At 46.3% G+C, this 24,701-nt stretch overlaps 1 protein-coding gene and 1 non-coding gene across 2 annotated transcripts in view; both read left to right on the forward strand.

Annotated features, from left to right (window-relative positions):
- LOC126188497 (nephrin-like) overlaps positions 1–24,701 on the forward strand; it is a 758,389-nt gene that overhangs the window by 216,304 nt on the left and 517,384 nt on the right. The window lies entirely within an intron of this gene.
- Trnas-cga (transfer RNA serine (anticodon CGA)) lies at positions 11,165–11,238 on the forward strand. Its single transcript has one exon. It is a non-coding gene; the product is annotated as a tRNA-Ser (tRNA).

The following is a 24,701-nucleotide window of genomic DNA, read 5'->3' on the forward strand; positions in this document are numbered from 1 at the left end:
TACTGTGACACTTTATTTTACAGGTCTGTCTTGATCACACAAACTTTTACACTTCACTGTTACCGGTTCCGGTTTCTGTCACCTTCAGATCATAAAATATTGTGATGTAGGTGTCAATGTCATATGTTACCTACATCACAATATACAATAATATAATAAAGTGACACTAGCTGAAACTGGTAATACTGAAGTGTGAAAATCTGTGTGATCAAGACGGACCTGTAAATTAAAATTGAGGTAAATTTGGAAGACACAGGGGGTCTAGTAATTTAGTCAGTGTTTGACGGACGTTTGTGAGACTGGGATCAAATGTGACGAAAGACGGAGACAACATTATTTTAGAATTTCTAAAATAATTATGAAAACTGGAAACTAAACGATTATTCAAACTCGTTTCGATAAATTTCAGCCGTGCAGTTTCGAAGCCAACAGAGGCTGAGAACTATGAGAATAATCACAGAATCAGCTTAACACCTCATGCATCCAAACTGCTGACAAGAATATACAGGGTGAGTCAGGAGGAAGTGTACAGGTTTTGAGGGGTGAAAGTATAAGTGATTCTGAACAAAAAACTTCGTATGGACATACGCCCTATTGCGAATGGTTTCCGAGATAGAACGTATGTAATAATACTTTGTTACTTATTTTCTGGCCGGCCGGAGTGGCCGAGCGGTTAAAGACGCTACAGTCTGGAACCGCACGACCGCTACGGTCGCAGGTTCGAATCCTGCCTCGGGCATGGATGTGTGTGATGTCCTTAGGTTAGTTAGGTTTAAGTAGTTCTAAGTTCTAGGGGACTTATGACCACAGCAGTTGAGTCCCATAGTGCTCAGAGCCATTTGAACCATTTGAACTTATTTTCTGTGTTATTCAAACATCGTTATTGTTCACAACGTACGGCGGTAGTGTAGAAGAAGCTGAGTCGAACAGTTTGACACTTGTGTTCCATCAGGTCGGGAAACTACTTCAAATTGGGCTACAAAGAGTACCTAAGCTACAGCGCACGCCAATCGCGCCAGGTTTTCAGTATCCTGGCGCTGTCTTTGGGCAAACTGTAAGTTCTAGGGACACATGAATCAGTCCTTTTTTTGTAGAAAACTAAATGTAATTTTGTAATGCTACATGTTTTCGCTGGAGGTGCGGGGTTTCGAGTGATTCAAGACGTGATAGAAAAGTGATATTACATGCGTTCTATCTCGGAAACCATTCCGAATGCTACATTTGCCTATATGGAATTTTTTATTCAGAATCACTAGTGCTGTCATCCCTCACTGCATATACCTTTCATCCTGACTCACGCTGTTTACAGAAGATTCGAAAGAAAAGTTATACGAACGCATATTGTCCGAAAGAACAGACACGACGCATTCATACAGCTGATTCGCCTCGATGGGCAATGGATCTACCACATTCAGTGCGGAAGCCCAGTTACGTCCGACCTCCCACGGAAATTTCAACGCAGCAAGCATGGACGACACGGACAGTGACTAGGGATAGATGGGGCTAGGTGGGAATGTGGATCGGTGAAGAGGCGTGCCGAGATTGTCCGCGCGGGTGCGAAGGATACTCTGTTCTGGTGGCGAAGTGGTTGACGTATCTGCCCAGAAATCAAGAGACTCTGAGTTTGAATCCAGGTCTGGCACACATTTTCACTTGTCACCGCTGATGCATCACGCAGTCCCGATTCAGCCGATATCAATAATCCCTTCCCTTTCTCCATCTTCCTCCATCAATTTACAGAATTGGGAAGTCCTTAGGTGACCAGCACTTTGGCTTTCGGAAAAGTAATGGGAGCAGAGAGGCGATTTTGACGATGTGTTTGCTAATGGAAGCTGTAAAAGTCAAAATACGTTCACCGGAATTACTAACGTGGAGAAAGCTATTCGACAATGTAAAATATTAGATCATGTTCGAAATTCCCAGATAAATACACTCCTGGAAATGGAAAAAAGAACACATTGACACCGGTGCGTCAGACCCACCATACTTGCTCCGGACACTGCGAGAGGGCTGTACAAGCAATGATCACACGCACGGCACAGCGGACACACCAGGAACCGCGGTGTTGGCCGTCGAATGGCGCTAGCTGCGCAGCATTTGTGCACCGCCGCCGTCAGTGTCAGCCAGTTTGCCGTGGCATACGGAGCTCCATCGCAGTCTTTAACACTGGTAGCATGCCGCGACAGCGTGGACGTGAACCGTATGTGCAGTTGACGGACTTTGAGCGAGGGCGTATAGTGGGCATGCGGGAGGCCGGGTGGACGTACCGCCGAATTGCTCAACACGTGGGGCGTGAGGTCTCCACAGTACATCGATGTTGTCGCCAGTGGTCGGCGGAAGGTGCACGTGCCCGTCGACCCGGGACCGGACCGCAGCGACGCACGGATGCACGCCAAGACCGTAGGATCCTACGCAGTGCCGTAGGGGACCGCACCGCCACTTCCCAGCAAATTAGGGACACTGTTGCTCCTGGGGTATCGGCGAGGACCATTCGCAACCGTCTCCATGAAGCTGGGCTACGGTCCCGCACACCGTTAGGCCGTCTTCCGCTCACGCCCCAACATCGTGCAGCCCGCCTCCAGTGGTGTCGCGACAGGCGTGAATGGAGGGACGAATGGAGACGTGTCGTCTTCAGCGATGAGAGTCGCTTCTGCCTTGGTGCCAATGATGGTCGTATGCGTGTTTGGCGCCGTGCAGGTGAGCGCCACAATCAGGAACGCTGGTCCAACTGAGGCGCCAGGTGGAAATGGCATGGCAAGCCGTTCCACAGGACTACATCCAGTATCTCTACGATCGTCTCCATGGGAGAATAACAGCCTGCATTGCTGCGAAAGGTGGATATACACTGTACTAGTGCCGACATTGTGCATGCTCTGTTGCCTGTGTCTATGTGCCTGTGGTTCTGTCAGTGTGATCATGTGATGTATCTGACCCCAGGAATGTGTCAATAAAGTTTCCCCTTCCTGGGACAATGAATTCACGGTGTTCTTATTTCAATTTCCAGGAGTGTAGGTGTAAGACAAGGAAAGATGGGTAATGTACGATACACACTAATGGCGGGTAAAATCCCAATGCCGAAAAATAATTAATGAGATTTCGAGGATACATTTGTCTGGTTAACATTTTAAAAGATTTACGATGCAAGATCACAGGTTAATGTAAGCTCGAGATAAACTATTGTATATGTAAAATTCTGGTACATTAACAGCCGGTGTAACCGCCAGAATGCTGAATACAAGCATGCAAACGTGCGTACGGCGTGTTGCACAGTGGTCAAATGCAAGTTTGTGGCACTGAGTTCCATCCCTGTTTCACTTGGCCAATCAGTGCAGGGACGGTTAATGCTGTTTGTCGATAGCTCTGGAGCTGTCGTCCGATGATGTCCCCTATGCGACCGATCGGAGACAGACCTGGTGGTGAATCAGGCTCAAGCAACGTGTCGACATTCTATCGAGGACGTTGGGTTATGTGACACCTCCTATTGTTGCCTACTGGCACTTCCACGATCAGCGAATGTGTAAGGTACTTTATCTATGCCCATCCAGTATTCTGCTCGTCGAGATACGTGAAAGGGAGGTGTCACAACATTATCTGTTATTGCAGTCAATATTTGTTGATAATGTCCGCTCTTTGCACTAATTTGAGTTTATATTTTGATCTACACCAACCTCTTAAAGTCTCCTTCGTTAACAATTTAACTAATTGCGAGAACTGCTATCGTCTAGCTGCGTTGTTTAGCGGTTGGCACCAAAGATGCTCATTAACAGTTACTAGGCGACCGATTCGCGTTTCAAAATGAATTTATATCGCTGATTAGCGTAGCACATGTACACCGAATTAATTCCTTCAAAAGACACAGAATTCATTTAACACAGAACGATGTTTTGCCTGTTGAAAATTATTCTTTTAATATTAATGTGGACTAAAGTACTATTATTATTATTATTATTATTATTATTATTATTATTATTTATTATTATTATTGTGATCTTCAGTCCAAAGACTGGTTTTATGCAGCTCTCCATGCTATTCTATTGTGGGCAAGCCTCTTCATCCTCTGAGTAACTACTGCAACCTACATCCTTTTGAGTCTGTTTAATGTATTCATCCCTTGGTCTCCCTCTACAGTTCTTACCCCAGCGCTTTCCTCAAGTACTGAGTCAGTGATCCCCTGATGCCTTCTTCTGGTCAGGTTGTGCCACAAATTCCTCTTCTCCCCAATTCTGTTTAGTACCTCTTCACTAGTTACATGATCTACCCATCTAATCTTCAGCATCCTTCAGTTGCACTACTGTTCAAAAGCTTTTATTCTCTTCCTGTCTACAATGTTTGTCGTCCACGTTTCACTTCCATGCATTGTTACACTCTGAGCCGTGGCCAGCTCGCGCTAATGCCTTTTCTTCTTTAGCGTTTTGTCGTAATCGAGTGGCGTCTTATTTCTCCCTGAGCAACTACCATGACGAGTTGCTGATTTGCCCCTGTCAGTGGCAGCAGCAGCGCTTATCGATAATAGTACTGCTGTACCATCTTTGTTGTGACCACTATATTTCCGTGTAGTGGTGTGTGTGTGTGGCAGTCTGTCGGTTGGGACAGAGCAGCAAAGAAGTCTTTGCGGCGCGAAGTCAGGCCAGGACCACTGGCAGCGTGCATGCGAGGTCGGATTCTGAGGCGCTAGCTGCGAGAGCTACAAAGTTCGTTGCCTGCCGAACCTGGACACTCAAACTGAGTTGTCAGTTAACCTGTTATGAAATCTCAACTGCTGTGACATCTCTTCCTTCATTGCCAGTTTTTGCTTCCTGGGCTGTTCCCGCTAGCAGTAACATAGGATGTGTTGGAGTTGGCGAAATTTTGCAGCTGTCTTCCAGTATTCTCTTTAACTATTAAATTGGTTGTTACTTATTAGTGAAGTGCATCAGCGGTATTTTCTGCCTTGTGACCGTGAACGCCCAGTTACCTGCCCTAGTCGTTAGCGTAGTTTTCCAGCAGTTTGTGTTCCCTTGCCATGCTGATGATGTCCGGCAGGGTATGTAGTTCAACAACCTTTTAGTTGTTTGTTCATAGTTTTTTTTTTTTTCTTAAGAGTGGTTATTGTACCTTGGCTGTTTTTAGATGCCAAATTCTAAGACGGAGTGCGGCTGGTATCTTCGTCCTCGGCTGGTATTTACCGTTGTCGTACTGTTGGTCAGGCGGAAGGAAATTGGTTAGGTTGTTGGTAGGTCTTTCAGCCGTCCCTGGGTCGGGTTGCCAATCGATTATTCAACCTTACTCTTGGCTGCCTGTCTCACCTCACCTTATGTTAGAGCTACCTCCTCAGGCCAACCCTTGGAACACTTCTGAGCACCACTGTTCTGTTGGTTTTGGATTCAGATTTTCATTTTAATCTGATGTGCTGTGTGAGGCCTTCAGCCGTTTATTAATTTAGTTTGTTTTTATTTAAAAATAAGGCCTTCAGCTGTTTTAAATTAAAATATGAAGACTGATTTGTTCAAAAGCTAAATTTTGAAAGTCTGTTCTATCTGAAATTCTTGTTGTCCAGGCCTTAAGCCCTGAGTTTTTCACTCACTTGTGTGTGGCCTTCGGCCGAGTATATACGGGAAATATTTTTTTGTGTAAGGTCTTCAGACGCGTGTATTCTTTACAGCAAATTTATAGCTTGTGTTCAGGCCTACAGCCGTTCTTGTTTTTCGCGAGGTTTCGGGCCTTCAGCCCAGGAGCTATCGCATATTTTCTTAACTAGGCTTTCAGATGTATTATTTTAATTTGATCCTTTTAAGGTAACGTGTAATTAAGTGGTTCTTAGGAAAATAAAAGTGTGTCTGTTTTTGTGTGACTAACAGCAACTGTTTATGGCCCCCTCCACAACCATAACCTGATCCACTATATCCTGCGAAACCACATATCATACTCCATACAAATTCTTTCAGAAAGGATTTCCTGGCACTTAAATCTATACTCAGCGTTAACAAATTTTTCTTCTTCAGAAATGCTTTCCTTGCTATTGGCAGTCTACATTTTATATCCTCCCTACTTAGACCATTCTCAGTTACTTTGCTTCCGAAATTGCAAACTCCAGCTACTACTTTAAGTGTCTCATTTCCTAATCAAATTCCCTCAGCATCACCCGATTTGATTCGACGATATTCCGTTATTCTCGTTTCGTTAAAATTATTATTTTTATTTTTGTTATTATTATTATTGTCGTCTTTGTGGTGGCGCACCGTGATACGTTAGAACGTGCACTACGTGTAGCAACTTCCTGAAAGGAAATCTGGGAGTGACAGGTAACAGTTTGTTTGTATTTGTGGTAGATGGGACGTGCAGTACTGTGTGTTGTCCGAAATCTGAATTAGAAGTCATAATTGTGTCTCCGGGGGTGCGATAAAGCAAATTAAATGCGAGTTAATTGTTCCTCGTTACGACTGTGAATCAACTATTCATTCAGTGGTTTTACGAATTCATTGCGAATTAAGTATTGCTTCAAATAGCTCTAAGCACTATGGGACGCAACATCTCAGGTCATCAGTCCCCTAGACTTAGAACTGCTTAAACCTAACTAACCTAAGGACATCACACACATCCACGCCCGAGGCAGGATTCGAACCTGCGACAGCAGCAGCCGTGTGGTTTCAGACTGAAGCGCCTAGAACCGCTCGTCCACCGCGGCCGGCAATTAAGTATTGAGACCAAACCAGTGGGTGCGTCATATTTAATAAGAATCTGTTTTCCATTATCTTATGTAAATGGTTAGTAACACCTGACATTAACAGGAGAGGAAAAAAGAGACTTCAGTCTTAATTATTTTTTAAATACTACATATATTTTCATAAACTGTGTAGATCGTAATCAATATAAACATTAAATTTGGGAACTAGTTTCGGTTGTTCATACAACAGTTCTCAAATCATTCATGGTAAAGGCTTAGTATCAGTGTATACAGTGAGGTTAGACTGCATTGTCTGCACATTTTCGTACATTCTCATATGAGAGACAACTAGGTTATTTCGTTGGTGAATCCAGCACTTCACTGAAATTATCTCTCATACGGGAATTTTCCAAGATATAGTGATAATGCCGTCCAGTCTCGCTGTGTACACTGACGCTGTGCCTTTACAGTGATAGATGTGAGGGTGGATGTACGAAGAACCGAAACTAACTAGTGTAAACTACTTTGCGAACTTCTCCTGAGAAAGATTTTGATTGACAGTATGTGAACGAATTGTCATGCGGTCATGCATGCAACTGGTTAACTATTTGTTTAGGCATACGTGCAGATAGCTAGACAGTGTTGATGATGGTTATCTGGCTTCTTTAGCTTTTAGTTTTCGTGTATGATGAAGGCAGAGTGCCTGACGTTTTGTTATGTTGTTGCAAGGTAGCCCGTTGTAGGCGTTGATTAAATTTGTTCCACGCTTGACATTGTTCTGTTGCTGTTAAACGATATTTTGTGTTCGAATATTCTAGCCCTGTTTAAGTTATTTTGGACTAAAGAAAGTTACATTGCTTTCCTACACACATCAAGAAAAGTTTTACATCACCCTCGTTCAAAGAACTCCTGAAGATAGACGTTGTCTGTGGATGTTGTATTACGGACACAGACCCTGTGACTGTTCAGAGATGTCACGAAACCCGTCCAAAGATGTAAACAACCATGCATGAGCAGGAACTATTAGACGGAGGGGGTCCGACAGCCGATCAGCTTCAGTCATTCCACCAGGAAGGAGGTATACGGCTCGTTCAAAATGGTTCAAATGGCTCTGAGCACTATGGGACTCAACATCTTAGGCCATAAGTCCCCTAGAACTTAGAACTACTTAAACCTAACTATCCTAAGGACATCACACACACCCATGCCCGAGGCAGGATTCGAACCTGCGACCGTAGCAGTCCCGCGGTTCCGGACTGCAGTGCCAGAACCGCTAGACCACCGCGGCCGGCCTATACGGCTCGTGTTGTCTGTAGTTCAACCATGCCTAGACGGTCAATACCGCAGCTCGATCGCGTCCGCATTGTTACTTTGTGCCAGGAAGGGCTATCAGTAGCGGAAATGTCCAGATGTCTCGGAATGAACCAGAGCGATGTTATTCGGACATGGAGGAGAAACAGAGAGACAAGAATTGTCGATGACATTCCTCGCTCAGCCCCCCCCCCCCTCCTCACCAAGGGCTACTACTTCAGTAGATGACCACTACGTGCGGATTATGGCTCGGAGGAACCCTGACAGCAACACCACCATGTTGCGTAATGCTTTTCGGGCAGCCACAGGACGTCTTGCTACGACTCAAACTGTGCGCAACTTCACTTCCGACGTCCGTGGCGAGTTCCATCTTTGCAACCATCACACCATTCAGCGCGGCACAGATGGGCCCAACAACATGCCGAATGGACCACTCAGGATTGGTATCACCGTTAAGTGTCGCATATGTCTTCAACCAGACAGTCGTCGGAGACGCGTTTGGAGGCAACCCAGTCAGACTGAACGTCTTAGACACATTATCCAGCGAGTTCAGGAAGGTGAGGTTCCCTGCTGTTTTGGGGTGGCATTAAGTGGGGCCGACGTACGCCACTGGTGGTCATGGAAGGCACCGTGACGGCTGTACGATACGTGAATGCCATCCTCCGACCAATAGTGCAACCATATCGGCAGCATGTTGGAGAGGCATTCGTCTTCATGGACGACAATTCGCGCCCCCATCGTGCACACCTTGTGAATGACATCCTTCAGGATAACGATGTCGTTCGACTAGAGTGGCCAGCATGTTCTGTAGACATAACTCCTATCGAACGTGCCTGGGGTAGATTGAAAAGGGCTGTTTATAGACGACGTGACACACCAACCACTCTGAGGGATCTACGCCGAATCGCTGGTGAGGAGTGGGGCAATATGGACCAACAGTTCCTTGATGAACTGGAGGATAGTACGCCACGACGAATACAAAAAAAGGGTTCAAATGGCTCTGAGCACTGTACGACTTAACATCTGAGGTCATCAGTCCCCTAGAACTTAGAACTACTTAAACCTAACTAACTTAAGGACATCACACACATCCATGCCCGAGGCAGGATTCGAACCTGCGACCGTAGCGACGACGAATACAGGCATGCATCAGTGTAAGAGGACGTGCTGCTGGCTATTAGAGGTACCGGTGTGTACAGCAATCTGGACCACCACCTCTGAAAGTCTCGCTGCATGGTGATACAACATGCAATGTGTGGTTTTCATGAGCAATAAAGAGTGCGAAAATGATGTTTATGTTAATCTCTATTCCAATTATCTGCACAGGTTCCGGAACTTTCGGAACCGAGGTGATGGGAAATTTTTTTATATGTGTATAAGTGGTTTCCGTTTTGTTAATTGATGTTTTTGGTGCTAAATAAATTGTTGTTAAATTGAGCCCCATGTCAGCAAACTCTCCAGCCCGAGCCCCACGCCACAGTGCGCTACATTACATGTTATGGACTTGAGTAAGCCGAAGCTAGACGAAAGTAGTCAGGAGCAGCAGATAGGAGATCTGGGAGAACTTAATATGAAAAGTGGTGTCAGTTGGGAGCGGGGTGTCTCGTGGAGAACGCACTTGTCGTAGCAGTCAGACCTTGCTCACATCCTGGGACAAATTCCACGATTACTTTCAACAGCTTGTAAGACTTCTGGGAATTCCCATTTCTGAAGGGACGTATGGTATCGCCACTAATTTATAATCACATCATTCTGTCACACTATTTTGTAAAATACAACATCTACTTATTAAGGCATTTGGAAATTCTTCACGAATATATAGTTAGCGAAGAAAAATGCGCCATTCTTCATTTATCTGCTAGAATGACAGAAGTGCATCCTATAACCCGCCTAGTCCGAGCCAGTCGGCAATTAAAGCTTCTTTTATTATTCGTTAAACTCCTTCCTCCGTAAGGACGCATTAAAGTGCACTTATTATCCCCAGCACATAAAGCGAATAAAACGACGGAAAAATAATTTCTATAATTAAAATTCGTTATGAGAAAAATGACACAACATATTCCACGGCCACGTGGCTCGGGTGATCGGTCACGACTGACTGTCAGCTGTCTGACCAAACTGGCTGCTTAGCATTGCGGCTACCTGCTGCTTTATAGCCGAAGCTTGTGAGGCCGTCCGCCTATAAATATTTTTATGTTTCATTTGTTACCCTGTAAATCAAGTAAAGCTGGGCTAGACTCGAAGAGTGATTTCAGCGTGATGTTGTGCCTTTGACTTCCTTCCATCTCAGAACGAACTTATAGAACCAATTAGCGGTGGATCTGCATTTCAAAAGATACTCCGGAATGCGGAGGTGAATGGAGCGTTTAATAACAAAGAAACTCATAGGATCAAGCGGAGATCGCACCCAAAGCCCTCAGTTTTTCTCTTCTTTTTTTAACCTTCCTGGTGCCCAAAAAAGTGAGGTGTCGCGAGGAGGAGGGCGCAGCACGACGTCAGACTCATTGATACTACCGACGTATATTTTTTCTGAGGAAAAACTTCGATGACCAGAGAAATAATCGGTTCTAAGTGTGGAAGAGGCGGGAATCAGCTCTTCATCATAGGAACTCCCCAGCTCTGAGATGAGTTCAGGAAGACACTGCAAAGGAAGCAGTAGAAATACTGTCAGTGCTTTGGATTGCGGGCAATCGCACAATGGCGTTCATTAAGGAACTGCCAAAAATCAAGGACACTTTTCTCGCAATCAGCATACAGGTAGTGTACTGCGTGAAACTTCCTGGCAGATTAAAACTGTGTGCACCGACCGAGACTCGAACTCGGGACCTTTGCCTTTCGCGGGCAAGTGCTCTACCATCTGAGCTACCGAAGTACGACTCACGCCCGGTCCACACCGCTTCACTTCTGCCATTATCTCGTCTCTTACCTTCCAAACTTTACAGAAGCTCTCCTGCGAAACTTGCAGAACTAGCACTCCTGAAAGAAAGGATACTGTGGAGACATGGCTTAGCCACGGCATGGGGGATGTTTCCAGAATGAGATTTTCACTCTGCAGCGGAGTGTGCGCTGATATGAAACTGTGAGGACCGGGCGTGAGTCGTGCTTCGGTAGCTAGTTCTGCAAGTTTCGCAGGAGAGCTTCTGTAAAGTTTGGAAGGTAGGAGACGAGATACTGGCAGGAGTGAACCTGTGAGGACCGCGCGTGAGTCGTGCTTCGGTAGCTCAGATGGTAGAGCACTTGCCCGCGAAAGGCAAAGGTCCCGAGTTCGAGTCTCGGTCGGTGCACACAGTTTTAACCTGCCAGGAAGTTCCATATCAGCGCACACTCCGCTGCAGAGTGAAAATCTCATTCTGGAGTGTACTGCGTGTCCACAAATCCATTTCTCAGATTTCCTCTTCGCTTATGGGAAGTATCACGCGTCCAGAAAGAGGAGCAGTGGGATAGGTATCTGATGAGGAGTCGTACGGGTAATTAGGGACAACACCTGTCGCACCAAAAATCAGACACCTCTTGCCGATCTGCGATGCTCGTCTGTGTCCAAAACATCACATCCGACACACAACGGGCTGCAGGCGAGGTGAAATTCGAGGAGGCGTGACAGGCATACTTGCTCCGATTGACAGTAAGGTACCATGCAGACTGGACCTTAGTGTCAAAATAAGAAGCGCCCACCGATCGCATAACGGCACACCAGTCGACTTGGAGATGCTTCCCCACAACCACATTCGGTGACCTGCTGCTGAAGAAACTCGTAAATTGCCTTCGTGGATGTCAAGCGCGCTGATAAGACACTTAGGACAACAGCGCCACAGGAAAATTTGAGAGCCAATGAAAAGAACTACAGCTCTGTCACACACATGATTCAGACGTAAACCACCCCTGCACCTCGGGAGGGTGAGGGCCTCGTACCTTAATTTGAACAGCAAGTAGTCGCAAACAAATAAATCCAATGCCACTAGCATGCGGCGGGTCATGGATGGCGGAATAGGAAGTGTCTGTGCCACGTGGAGGATACATGACGCCAAAAATACTTTTACATATTGTGTCCGCTGCATTCAAGCGCTCGTAAACGGTGATCTAAGAGCCCAGCTCGTAAGCACCTGCAGTTGAGGACAGTCGTACGCCGCAGATCGCATGCGAAGTCGAGTCCTGTGCATCGCATAGTAACAACTACAGACAAAAGAGCAGCACTGTCCGCAAGAGACCCGCACCTATAACCGTGGCGCTGGATTTGAGGACATTATGGCAGCTACCAGAAGCTTCGCCCTAGGTGGTAATCCGTGACAGTCATCCCCTGACCTCAGTACCGCTATGAAGAAAGGTGAATAGATCATCTGCATAAGCAGTACGGCTGAATACACAGTCATCGAGAGACACCACAGAGAGGCATTGACGGAGGCTGCAGAGCAACGATTCCGTGACGAAAGCATACTACAGTGCAGAGATCGTGCAGCCTTGAAGCACTGATCAACGGAAGGAGACGGGACGAGTTAGACGACCAGTGTAGAGTACACGAGTCGTAGCTGCACCAAGGAGAAATAACGACGTTGGCCGTAGTATCTATTACTGCGGAGTGCACTTTCCAGATAGTCGTGATCGATCCGATAGAACGCCTGGCTGAAGTCAAGAGCTGCCAAAAAGTCCAGGTATACATTGAATGTGAGCAAGAGCATTTTGTCCCGACAGTGACAGAGGGCAGTGTGGATGTTACTGGCACCTCTAAAAGAAGGTTGATAAGAGGAAACCATGTACCGAGTCGTCGTGGTTTAAGCCGCGCAGCCAACAGCCTGGTTAATATCTTTTTTTTGTCAGGAAGGTCGCAGTTCGTAGTAATAGACGGCAAATCATCGAGTAAAACTGAAGTGATATCAGGTGTTACCCAGGGAAGCGTCCTGGGCCCTCTGCTGTTCCAGATCTATGTAAATGACCTGGGTGAGAATCTGAGCAGTTCTCTTAGGTTGTTCGCAGACGATGCTGTAATTTACCGTCTAGTAAGGTCATCCGAAGACCAGTATCAGTTGCAAAGCGATTTAGAAAAGATTGCTGTATGGTGTGGCAGATGGCAGTTGACGCTAAATAACGAAAAGTGTGAGGTGATCCACATGAGCTCCAAAAGAAATCCGTTGGAATTCGATTCCTGTCAGGAAGGTCGCAGTTCGTAGTAATAGACGGCAAATCATCGAGTAAAACTGAAGTGATATCAGGTGTTCCCCAGGGAAGCGTCCTGGGCCCTCTGCTGTTCCAGATCTATGTAAATGACCTGGGTGAGAATCTGAGCAGTTCTCTTAGGTTGTTCGCAGACGATGCTGTAATTTACCGTCTAGTAAGGTCATCCGAAGACCAGTATCAGTTGCAAAGCGATTTAGAAAAGATTGCTGTATGGTGTGGCAGATGGCAGTTGACGCTAAATAACGAAAAGTGTGAGGTGATCCACATGAGCTCCAAAAGAAACCCGTTGGAATTCGATTCCTGTCAGGAAGGTCGCAGTTCGTAGTAATAGACGGCAAATCATCGAGTAAAACTGAAGTGATATCAGGTGTTCCCCAGGGAAGCGTCCTGGGCCCTCTGCTGTTCCAGATCTATGTAAATGACCTGGGTGAGAATCTGAGCAGTTCTCTTAGGTTGTTCGCAGACGATGCTGTAATTTACCGTCTAGTAAGGTCATCCGAAGACCAGTATCAGTTGCAAAGCGATTTAGAAAAGATTGCTGTATGGTGTGGCAGATGGCAGTTGACGCTAAATAACGAAAAGTGTGAGGTGATGATCCACATGAGTTCCAAAAGAAATCCATTGGAATTCGATTACTCGATAAATAGTACAATTCTCAAGGCTGTCAATTCAACTAAGTACCTGGGTGTTAAAATTACGAACAACTTCAGTTGGAAAGACCACATAGATAATATTGTGGGGAAGGCGAGCCAAAGGTTGCGTTTCATTGTCAGGACACTTAGAAGATGCAACAAGTCCACTAAAGAGACAGCATACACTACACTCGTTCGTCCTCTGTTAGAATATTGCTGCGCGGCGTGGGATCCTTACCAGGTGGGATTGACGGAGGACATCGAAACGGTGCAAGAAAGGGCAGCTGGTTTTGTATTATCACGTAGTACGGGAGAGAGTGTGGCAGATATGATACGCGAATTGGGATAGAAGTCATTAGAGCAAAGACGTTTTTCGTCGCGGCGAGATCTATTTACGAAATTTCAGTCACCAACTTTCTCTTCCGAATGCGAAAATATTTTGTTGAGCCCAACCTACATAGGTAGGAATGATCATCAAAATAAAATAAGAGAAATCAGAGCTCGAACAGAAAGGTTTAGGTGTACGTTTTTCCCGCACGCTGTTCGGGAGTGGAATGGTAGAGAGATAGTATGATTGTGGTTCGACGAACCACTTAAATGTGAATTGCAGAGTAGCCATGTAGATGTAGATTTAGATGTGTTTCCATTGAGTAACATCAAATGACGGTAATCGCATACACGCGAGGTTCCCCGAGGCTTGTCGATGGAAATGATAAAGTTATCGAGGAAACCATCTGGAATCAGCACGAAAGGTGCCATAAGTCCCTCACAAATTTCCGTCTACACTGGCACTAGAAGGGAACGTAATGTTCGATAAAACTTCTTTGGGAGGCCGTCAGGGCCAGGCCACCTGTTCGTTTAAGCCGCCAGGATAGCCTCAAGGCCTTCGTCTCCTGCGACGTTAGCAAGCAAACCCACACTCGCATCCACGGGAATCGAGCCAAAGGATAGGCTGAAGAGTGCTGCATGGTAGTGACGTTTTGAGGGTACAGCATAAAATAATGTGCATAGAGGGCAGATCCTCTGTCCTGTTGGGTACCAAAACGCCACCCATCATCGGTCGTAAGAACTTCAATCAAAGTCATCCGACGGTGGCGTCGTTTTGCTTTGACATGATACGTAGATGGAGGCTCCTGCACTGAACTGACGTGTGCGCATCCTGACCGTAGCTCCTCCAAGGTGGCGACGAGAGAGGGATGTGAGCTGTGGCTTGACAGACAAAATTCGCCATCGCCTGGCACTCTCGCCAATATGGCGTCACAGGACATTCGTGGAGATTGATGAAATAGAATCCCTGAGTTCTTCACGCCACGCAACAATCTCTCTTCCGTAAGCAATCAAGGCCTTGCACAGCGCAGGCACGCGGAGTGGCCGCACGGTTTGAGCGCCATGTCATGAATTGTGCGGGCCGTCCCGCCGGAGATTTGATTCCTCCCTTGGGCATGGATGTGTGTGTTATTCTTATTCTTTGCACAGAGCACCCACAATGACTGGGCAGACTGACAGGCATCACGACGTCAACGAAAAGCCATCCACGCCGATCTCAATGAGCTGCCGGCAGTCGGATCAAGAAAAGCGGGTCAAGTTCAGTTTCTATGGTCCACAGCTGCGCCACACCCTTTGGCGACAGAGTCTGATGGCGCAAATACTGTGTCGTGGTCACTGACAATATCGTGGGAGATGTAAACACGATAGAGGCGGCTGGAAGAATGGCTAATGAAATGCGTTAACTCTAGACGACCGCCACAAACATACTGCCAAGAATCCACAAGGCTGAGGTGCTGGAGAATTGTCGCTAGTGCCGCGCACGGGCGTGGTAGTTGGTCTTTGGGTGCCTGGGTGCAGTTGAAATCGCCTCCCATGATCAATGCATCCTGCCAACACAGGAAAAAAGGCGCGGCTGTCTCTGAGAAGAAGGTAAAACATTCACTGTGACGACTCGAGGCACATGGCACATAGACATTAACGATCCTGACGCCACTAAAAATGAGAGCCATACCTCGGCATCAGGGAGACAGGAATCTGCATCAGCTAAGATACCGTCGCGTAAGAGGATCGCCGCCCCGCTACAAGTAGGGGAAGCGTGAGGGACTTGCGCTGTAAAACCATGGGGAGCACAAAAAGTTACAATGTGCACCTCCTCAAGGAGGTGATGAGGAGGAGGGAGCCGATCCCTCCAAGGAGGTTTCCATCGTTCTGTACACCTCCGGATTGTCTATCCTCATCATCGACGTCGTTCGCCAAGGAGACAGACGTGTCACTGGGCCAGTTCAGTGAAACACTATCAGAGGTGCATCCACAAGTAGCGTCAGACACAGAAAGGAAGGCAACCGCATCAGACGCAGGTGGACGCTGACTGAAGATAGAGGCGGGGAAGATTTCGCGTCTTCAGGTGTCAGGGCATCAGAGGACCGCGCACCATCAGAAGTTGGGTAGACATCCTGTGCTCATATCCGATGGAGGCGTTCATCAGAACGGTACGGCGTTGTCTCTTCCGTTTCCTCGGCGACCATTACTTTCTAATATGCTGTTCCGCGTCAGATGGCGAGCGGCTATGTCCAATATGTGGCCAGACGGCAGAAAAGCAGGGCTCGGTACTGCTTCATGATCAGTAACCAAAGGGGTCGGGACTGACGGCTTATGCCTGCTGACGGTCATCGTTTACTACCTCCAGGAGGAGTATAGATCGCGTCGTCGAGAGGAGTCGACGCCGGTACCGACTGATGCAGAGCGGGGCAGCAGGCAGCACCGACGCAGACGTGTAAGATAGAGAAGAGCGACATCTGAGATCGGTGTCTGAAGCAGTCTTTGTCGGAGACATCCAGAACGGACATGGACTTCCCGGCCATAACCTGAACAGGCCGGCAATAACCAAGTACGAGCCGCGTGGGGTAGCCACGCGGTCAGGGACGTCTTGTCACGGTCCGCGTGGCTTCCCCCCTCGGGGGTCTGAGTCCTCCCGCGGGCATGGGTGCGTGTGTTGTCCATAGCGTAAGTTAGTTAAAATTAGATTAAGTATTGTGTAAGCTTAGGGACCGATGATCTAAGCAGTTGGTTCCCATAAGATCTTACCACCACCAAGTAGGAAGGCACCTGTTCCCGTAGTTCACTTTTTATCTGACGGACGCCACTCAGGACACGGTATGTTTAGAATGCCTGCGTGTTTGAGCAACGTGATTGACGACGTTTCCGTAAGGTTTAAAGGGGGCCACCACAGCGTCCGACGGTACCTCAAAATGGAGATCGAAAACTCGCAACGTTCTGAAGCCAAAACCAGCGAGATCAACCACGACAGCCCCTATATGTCCGTCAGAGTATCGGCGCCGCACAAAGTCGGCACACAACTTGTCATTCGCCAGCTTTATGTCCACAGTGTCTGTACTGAGGATCGAAAAACGAATGCCGACAATATGCTATGGTGGCAGACTAATTTAATCCCGTATTAAACGTTCTACTACATAGGCCTTCGGACGTTCGTGATCCAATGGAAAAGTGAATTGTGATTTGGGTGTGAATACGCCACGACGGTTGATGAAGTCGGACTCTGAGACAAGGCGCTAAGTGGAAGTAAAGAAACGCGCGCTCGCTCACACAACAGGCGAGACGCAAACAATGCGTGCGCCCCTCATCGCTGCCGAAGGCAGAGTGAAGCCACTGATCCACTAAGGTACATATCTGGACAAGCCATTAATAAGGTACCTATCAAACAGGAACTACACTAAAAGAAGTGAACAAATACTAATACAGTAGAAGAAGTACAGGGCTATTACAAATGACTGAAGCGATTTCATAAATTCACTGTAGCTCCATTCATTGACATATGGTCACGACACACTACATATACGTAGAAAAACTCATGAAGTTTTGTTCGGCTGAAGCCGCACTTCAGGTTTCTGCCGTCAGAGCGCTCGAAAGCGCAGTGAGACAAAATGGTGACAGGAGCCGAGAAAGCGTTTGTCGTGCTTGAAATGCACTCATATCAGTCAGTCATAACAGTGCAACGACACTTCAGGACAAAGTTCAACAAAGATCCACCAACTGCTAACTCCATTCGGCGATGGTATGCGCAGTTTAAAGCTTCTGGATGCCTCTGTAAGGGGAAATCAACGGGTCGGCCTGCAGTGAGCGAAGAAACTGTTGAACGCGTGCGGGCAAGTTTCACGCGTAACCCACGGAAAATTGGCTCATGCCACAACTGGAGACCGACAGCGCCGACTTCATCTTTCAACAGGATGGTGCTCCACCGCACTTCCATCATGATGTTCGGCATTTCTTAAACAGGAGATTGGAAAACCGACGGATCGGTCGTGGTGGAGATCATGTTCAGCAATTCATGTCATGGCCTCCACGCTCTCCCGACTTAACCCCATGCGATTTCTTTCTGTGGGGTTATGTGAAAGATTCAGTGTTTAAACCTCCTCTGCCAAGAAACGTGCCAGAACTGCGAGCTCGCATCAACGATGCTTTCGAACTCATTGATGGGGACATGCTGCGCCGAGTGTGGGAGGAACTTGATTATCGGCTTGATGTCTGCCGAATCACTAAAGGGGCACATATCGAACATTTGTGAATGCCTAAAAAAACTTTTTGAGTTCTTGTATGTGTGTGCAAAGCATTGTGAAAATATCTCAAATAATAAAGTTATTGTAGAGCTGTGAAATCGCTTCAATCATTTGTAATAACCCTGTAAACAATGAAAACAGTGGCATTATGTGTTATTCGTTATTTAATTTACAAGTAATTTATTGCGAATGCATTTGTTTGAATGATCTTATTTGGCTAATTATCCAGTTATGGATCTATTTGCATAATGCCAATTTCTTTTCACCAATACACCTTACGTGTCCTTTCTCTTTCTATTCATATTACCAACTGTAACGAGTCCTGAGCCATGGCGGGGTTGATGGCTTCGCCTTTCGAATATCTGGCGCCAGTAGCTCGATGTGTCGTGTGATGTCCCTCTGCTTTGAGGCCACTAGGGTCTTTGCTCGAGGTTGTTGATGGGGGACGGGGCGTGTTGGGGAGCTGACAAGGGAGACCGCACGAGAGGAGAGGTCGCCTTCTTCCGGCTGCGGCCTGGTGCCCTACCGCTCCCGCTGCTCAGCGGCAGGAAGGCTGTTGCTGGAGCAACTCTTCCGTATTCCCTCAGAGGGCTGAGTCACGTGTCGCGTCCCTGTGTTTTCAACGGAGCTGTTAGAACGATCTGTTGGAAGGGGAGAGTTTCTGCTCCCCCCGGTACTGCTAGACACTGAGTGCGAGTGAGAGAGGGTTGCAAGCGACGTAGTTTGTTCAGTACAACGCAGTGAATTTTGTGCGTTAGCGGAAGTGTCTTGGCGATGGAATATAGGACCGTTATTATGAATATTGGGTACTTGGTAGGCAGTTCCTGTTCAGCCTAAATTGAATATAGCTTTGGTCACAGTGCCTTGTACATTACTTCCGATTATGTGGTGTCGCAAGAATGAAGACTGAACGTCAGTTGATTTTTTATAAGATCCGGTGACAGAATGTTCTAGTAAATATCTAGCTGACGTTTATCAATTTCAAGCATTTACCCGTGACTAATTCAACTACGTTATACAAGAGCAAATTACATTGACTTATGTAATGTCTGAAAGCAAGTGTAATATTATCTGCCATTTAATATCATTTGAATGGGCTGTTCGTACTTGACGTCAACTTTATTTCGAACAGGACTTCCTGCACACAACCGTTAGTCCACTGGCTGTTGTACAGTTTGTCTCCCTGCACACAACCGTTAGTCCACTGGCTGTTGTACAGTTTGTCTCCCTGCACACAACCGTTAGTCCACTGGCTGTTGTACAGTTTGGCTCGGCCGCTCTGTTTGTAGTTAACGAAGATCGGTCTGTAGTGGGTGATTTGCTGATTTTTCTTGCCTCTCGCGGGCCGACATGTTCGACTCGAGGGCCAGGGTTGCTGTCTAGGACTTCAGTATCACGCGGCCACCGCTACTGACGCTTGTGACTTGTTCTGAATCTCAAAACAGCTCATTTGATAACTGATTCTTACGTGGAATTGTGTCGATGTAACTTGCTGTGGTATCCTGACCATTACAGGTAGTTAAAGGGCAACCTTAGCTTGTTGTAGAGATGCTCTGCATCCGTCTGGCCTTTCTAACCGTGGGGCGGTGACGGCGCGCTCTCGTGCTGTCAAAGCGTTTGGTCGCACCCGGAACGATAGTGTGTCACATCGCCTTGTTATTTTAATATGTTTTAAAATCTTGTTGGTTGCATGCCCAAAGCTTTCTACGGTTAATTACTACTGTTCAATGGGAGAGTTTTGGGTCTTACTATTATGGCCATTTGGCCGTAAAGTGTTGTTGCTGCCCAAGATTAATTATTTTGAAATTGGTCTCTGATTCTTTGTACTGAAGTCACTCAGCGTTGGAAACTCTCTATTTTATTTATTACTGGTTTAACTGAGAGTTACTTCTCTAAGTGTTTTGTAGCTGAAGTTAATTTAAAATATTCAGTCATTTGGATTGTACGTAGGTTGAAACTTAAATAGTGGCAACTATTTATTCACTACCGATACAGAAGAGAGGATGTTCGTGTAACCTAAACAGACTCAGAAGTTACATGTTTTCACCTGTTACTGTCCTTCAAAGTAGTCACCAGCGTTGTGTAGAACCCGTTGCCAGCGATGTGCAAGGCGTAGTATACCTTTAGCAGAGCCTGTTCTGTGCATGGTGCGAATAGAGCTGTCTAATGCCTGTCGAATCTCTGGAACAGTTCTGAAGCGAATGCCGCGAAGTGGTTTCTTCATCTTCGGAATCAAATCAAAGTCACAAGGTTCAAATGGCTCTGAGCACTATGCGACCTAACTTCTGAGGTCATCAGTCGCCTATAACTTACAATTAATTAAACCTAACTAACCTAAGTACATCACACACATCCATGCCCGAGGCAGGATTCGAACCTGCGACCGTAGCGGTCGCTCGGCTCTAGACTGCAGCGCCTAGAACCGCACGGCCACTCCGGCCGGCCAAAGTCACAAGGACTTAAGTCCGGGGAGTATGGCGGATGGTACAGTACTTCCCAGTCCCATCTACCGAACAGAGCAGTCACAGCTTGCGCTGTATGCGGCCGCGCATTATCATGCAAAATGATGGGTGTGTTACGCATAAAGTGTCGCCGCTTCCTTCGCGAAGCTGGTCGCAGGTGATGCTCCTAAAACGACCTGTTTGCGAAAGAAGCAGCGACACTCGTAACAAATATATATGTTTTTGAATTGGCTAGATGTCTTCCTTTAATTCGACCTGTTGGGTATCCGAAACAGTCGAGCAACATTCAAGAACGAGGTGCAGAAGTGTTCTGTACGCAGTTTTATTTATAGAGGAGCTACACTTTCCTGGTATTCTTCGAATTAGCCGACGATTCATCTACTCTGCAACCGATCTTACGTGCTTGTTTGACCTCGTATCACTTCGCAAAGTTACCCGTAGATATTTAACCGATGAGACAGGAGACTGCTAATACTGTGACCAAATATTATAGGATTTTTCCCCTATTCACCTGCATTAACATTTTAGTTGTAGGACAGTCTGCCAATCATTACAAAAGATAGTAATTCTGTCCATGCCATCCTGGACCCTCCTTAAGTCACTCAAAGAAGACACTTTCCTGCATACTAAAGCATCGACAGGAAACAGTATCAGATTATTATTCACGTATGTAGACTACTATTACACTTCCTGGTGCACTCCTGAAGATACTTTTACATATTTATTACATGAAAGATCACAGAGCCAAACAAATACCTGAGAACCTTTTAAGTACGTTATGATCTTCGGTAACAGTCTACAGTGGCGCAATGTGTCTTAACACTTTTCGGTCTCTCGGCATGTTTTGTTGCGATCTCAGGAACATTAGAAACATCCAATACTCTCCATGTAGTTACATTATTCTTCGTCTGCAGGGACAATGAAAATAGTGAAAATAACCTCATGTAAGGATTAAATTTTAATCAAGATAAGCCACATTAATGGGAATAATGGAGTATCACTGCTGTAATGTCCGATCACGGTGTAATAATTTCAAATTCCATCAGTGTGTAACCACTTCACTCGGTTGAAAGCCACAGAGAATTTTATTAAGTCGTATGACCGTTAGGCCATGCATCCCAACAAATATCGCCAGTTTTTGAAAAACGCACCTCAGTTACCATGCCTGTGAAGTCTAACTAGGGCGACAATACATGCATTTTGTGCACCGATGTGGGGCGCTAGTCCGCACGAGCGGCCTGGCCTTTGCCCCGCCGCGCCACTCCGTGCTGCGCTGGCGCCGGCCGTCGACATCCGACCAAAAGCGGCCCGATGCCAGTCTCCTTCCTCGCGCCACCAGCCCGGCCGTATCTGTCTGCCGAGACACGCCCTGTCTCGTATCGACGTTTCTCTACCGCCTGTTTTCGCAGCCGCGCAAGTGCTCCCGAATCGCCGGGCTTAGGACTGACGGAATTTAGATAGGCGTCTTCTCTTCTCGCAATTTATCCACGGCATCCTGTGTAACTGGAGACGGGACGGAAGCGCCTGCGCGCTTGGATTTCGCCTCGCGAAGCGATACTGCGGACGCCTGGACCAATTGAACAGATGCGACCGGTGGTGAACTCTCCTCTCCGTGAAGGGAGAAACTTTATCTTTTCTCCTTCTCGCAGCCAACTGGTGCAGTGAGATTGGAGAAATTTATTTGAAGACGTATCTGCGTCTTTTTAATTACACAAACGTGGTTGAAAAACGTGTTTTCGTACTTTTAAAACTGTCGATGACAATTAACCACTTTAATCATAGAACTGTCCAAACAATGATGACGCTAGACCCGGCTGTAATTTAATTACAACTAGCTGAGTATGCGTCTTTGCCCTGGTATGTACTTATAACAATCTTCTGTTAGTACATCTCCTTTGTTCCCCTCTCTTTGTCTATGCACTCCTACACGCCCTCTCTCTCCGTCACCTGTCTAACTTCTCTCTGTATACCTCTTTCACCCCCTCCACCTTACTGACCATCCCGTGCTTCTCTCTCTGCCAATCCCCTCCTCTCCCTCTTTTTGTCCATCTGTACCTCCCCCCCCCCCCCCACTTTGTCCATCAGCTCTAATTCCAGCTCCCCGTCTCCTTCTCTCTGTCCATTTCCTCACCCTCTCCCAGCTCATCTATATGTCTTGGTTTTCACTGTCCATTTCCATCCCTTCCCTCTTTGTCCAATCTCCTCGTCTTCCCTTTCTCTGCCCCATTCCTCCTCCCCCGCTCTCTTTTTGTCTACATGTACCCCCTCTCCCTGCTCCCTGACCATATCCTTTCCTTTCTCTCTCCATCACCTCCTCTCCGTCTCTCTTTCATATCCGCTCCAATCTCTCTGTCCATCTCATTCACCTTCCTTCTCTCTCCATATTATAACGTTCCACCAATAAGGCGCTTACAGTTCTTACACCGTCAGTATTGCTTTCCAGATCGTAGCTAACATCTGTACCAAATGCGGTTGAAATCGTTACAGGAGTTGAGGCTGAGCTTTTACCCGTGACTTCCCTGCTTACGCCCATGTCACATATGTTTCACATATATATTTAATACATATTAACAGAATCTTTCGTCGGTTCTTGGTAGAACAACATTATAATAAATGAAAAGTACCAGTTTGCTTTTGTTCTACCATATTACTTTTGTTGTTAACCGGTTTTCGGCTTACAAGGCCATCTTCAGACATTTACTCAATGTCTGAAGGCGGCCTTGTAAGCCGAAAACCGGTTAACAATAAAAGTAATATTGTAGAACAAAAGCAAACTGGTGCTTTTCATTTATTATATTTAATACATTTCACAAGTATTTGTACACGTGGTTCACCTGTATCTCTAACGAATTTCTCCATGAAGTTTCGTTTTACGCAGCTGAATGTTTATGACGTCGTATCTTCTGAACTATATTCTCTACAATGATATAATTTTGCGGGTCGGCTACATCTAATGGTGTAATGGGCAAATGTCCAAGAAATGTATTGTGAATAGAGTTAATAGTAAACAAGTAATAAATTGAAACGTAATACATGATGGTGCAGGTTTGCACGCGTATAAGTATTTATAATTTTATGGTTCCAAGTCTTCTGTACTGTATGTCGTAGAGTGATATAAGTTTGCTGGTAGACTCAGGTTCTTTTTCTTTTTTTGTTTTTTTTGGAAGAGGGTGTTGTCAGTGAGAACTAGTTTCATAAGGGTTTGAAATAATGTGTAAGTTTTTTTTTTTTTTCTCGATAATAAGTACTCTCTTTCTCAAACACTGGATCACTAAAGTATGGGTACTCATACGTCGTGGGCTTCTTTCAACCCCGCCCCACTCATTTGATAAGTAGGTGGTTCGTACCACCACAGCGATTCTTTAGAGACAGTAAGTGATTTGTGTACCAAGTCTGGTTGATATTGGTCAAGTGGGTTAGGAGAGAAGTGGAACATACGTACATACACTATGTGATCAAAAGTATCCATAAACCTGGCTGAAAATGCCTTACAAGTTCGTGGAGCACTCCATCGGTAACGGTGGCATTCAATATGGTGTTTGCCCACCCTTAGCCTTGATAACAGCTTCCACTCTCGCAGGCATACGTTCAGTCAGGTGCTGGAAGGTTTCTTGGGAAATGGCAGCCTATTCTTCACAGAGAGCTGCACTGAGGAGAGGTATCGATCATAGAATGAAGGCTTTCACGACCGGATGTTTCAGCTGCCGATAATTCTTCCGGGTCTTATGGCCGTGTTCCATGGGTCTCTTCTATCCCTGACGTTTCGTCGAACCCTACGTTGGACATCTTTAGAGATGCTCCTGGTTGTGCTGAGTCTTGCCGAATGACGAGTCGGATGTCGAAGAACAGCCTAAATACCGTGGAAAATGGGCGTGGTCTGGATTTCACGTGATAGTAGAGATGAACCTTGTCAAGGATAAAA

Source organism: Schistocerca cancellata, chromosome 5 (assembly GCF_023864275.1).
Source record: "Schistocerca cancellata isolate TAMUIC-IGC-003103 chromosome 5, iqSchCanc2.1, whole genome shotgun sequence".
In the NCBI taxonomy this organism is placed as follows: Eukaryota; Metazoa; Arthropoda; class Insecta; order Orthoptera; family Acrididae; genus Schistocerca; species Schistocerca cancellata.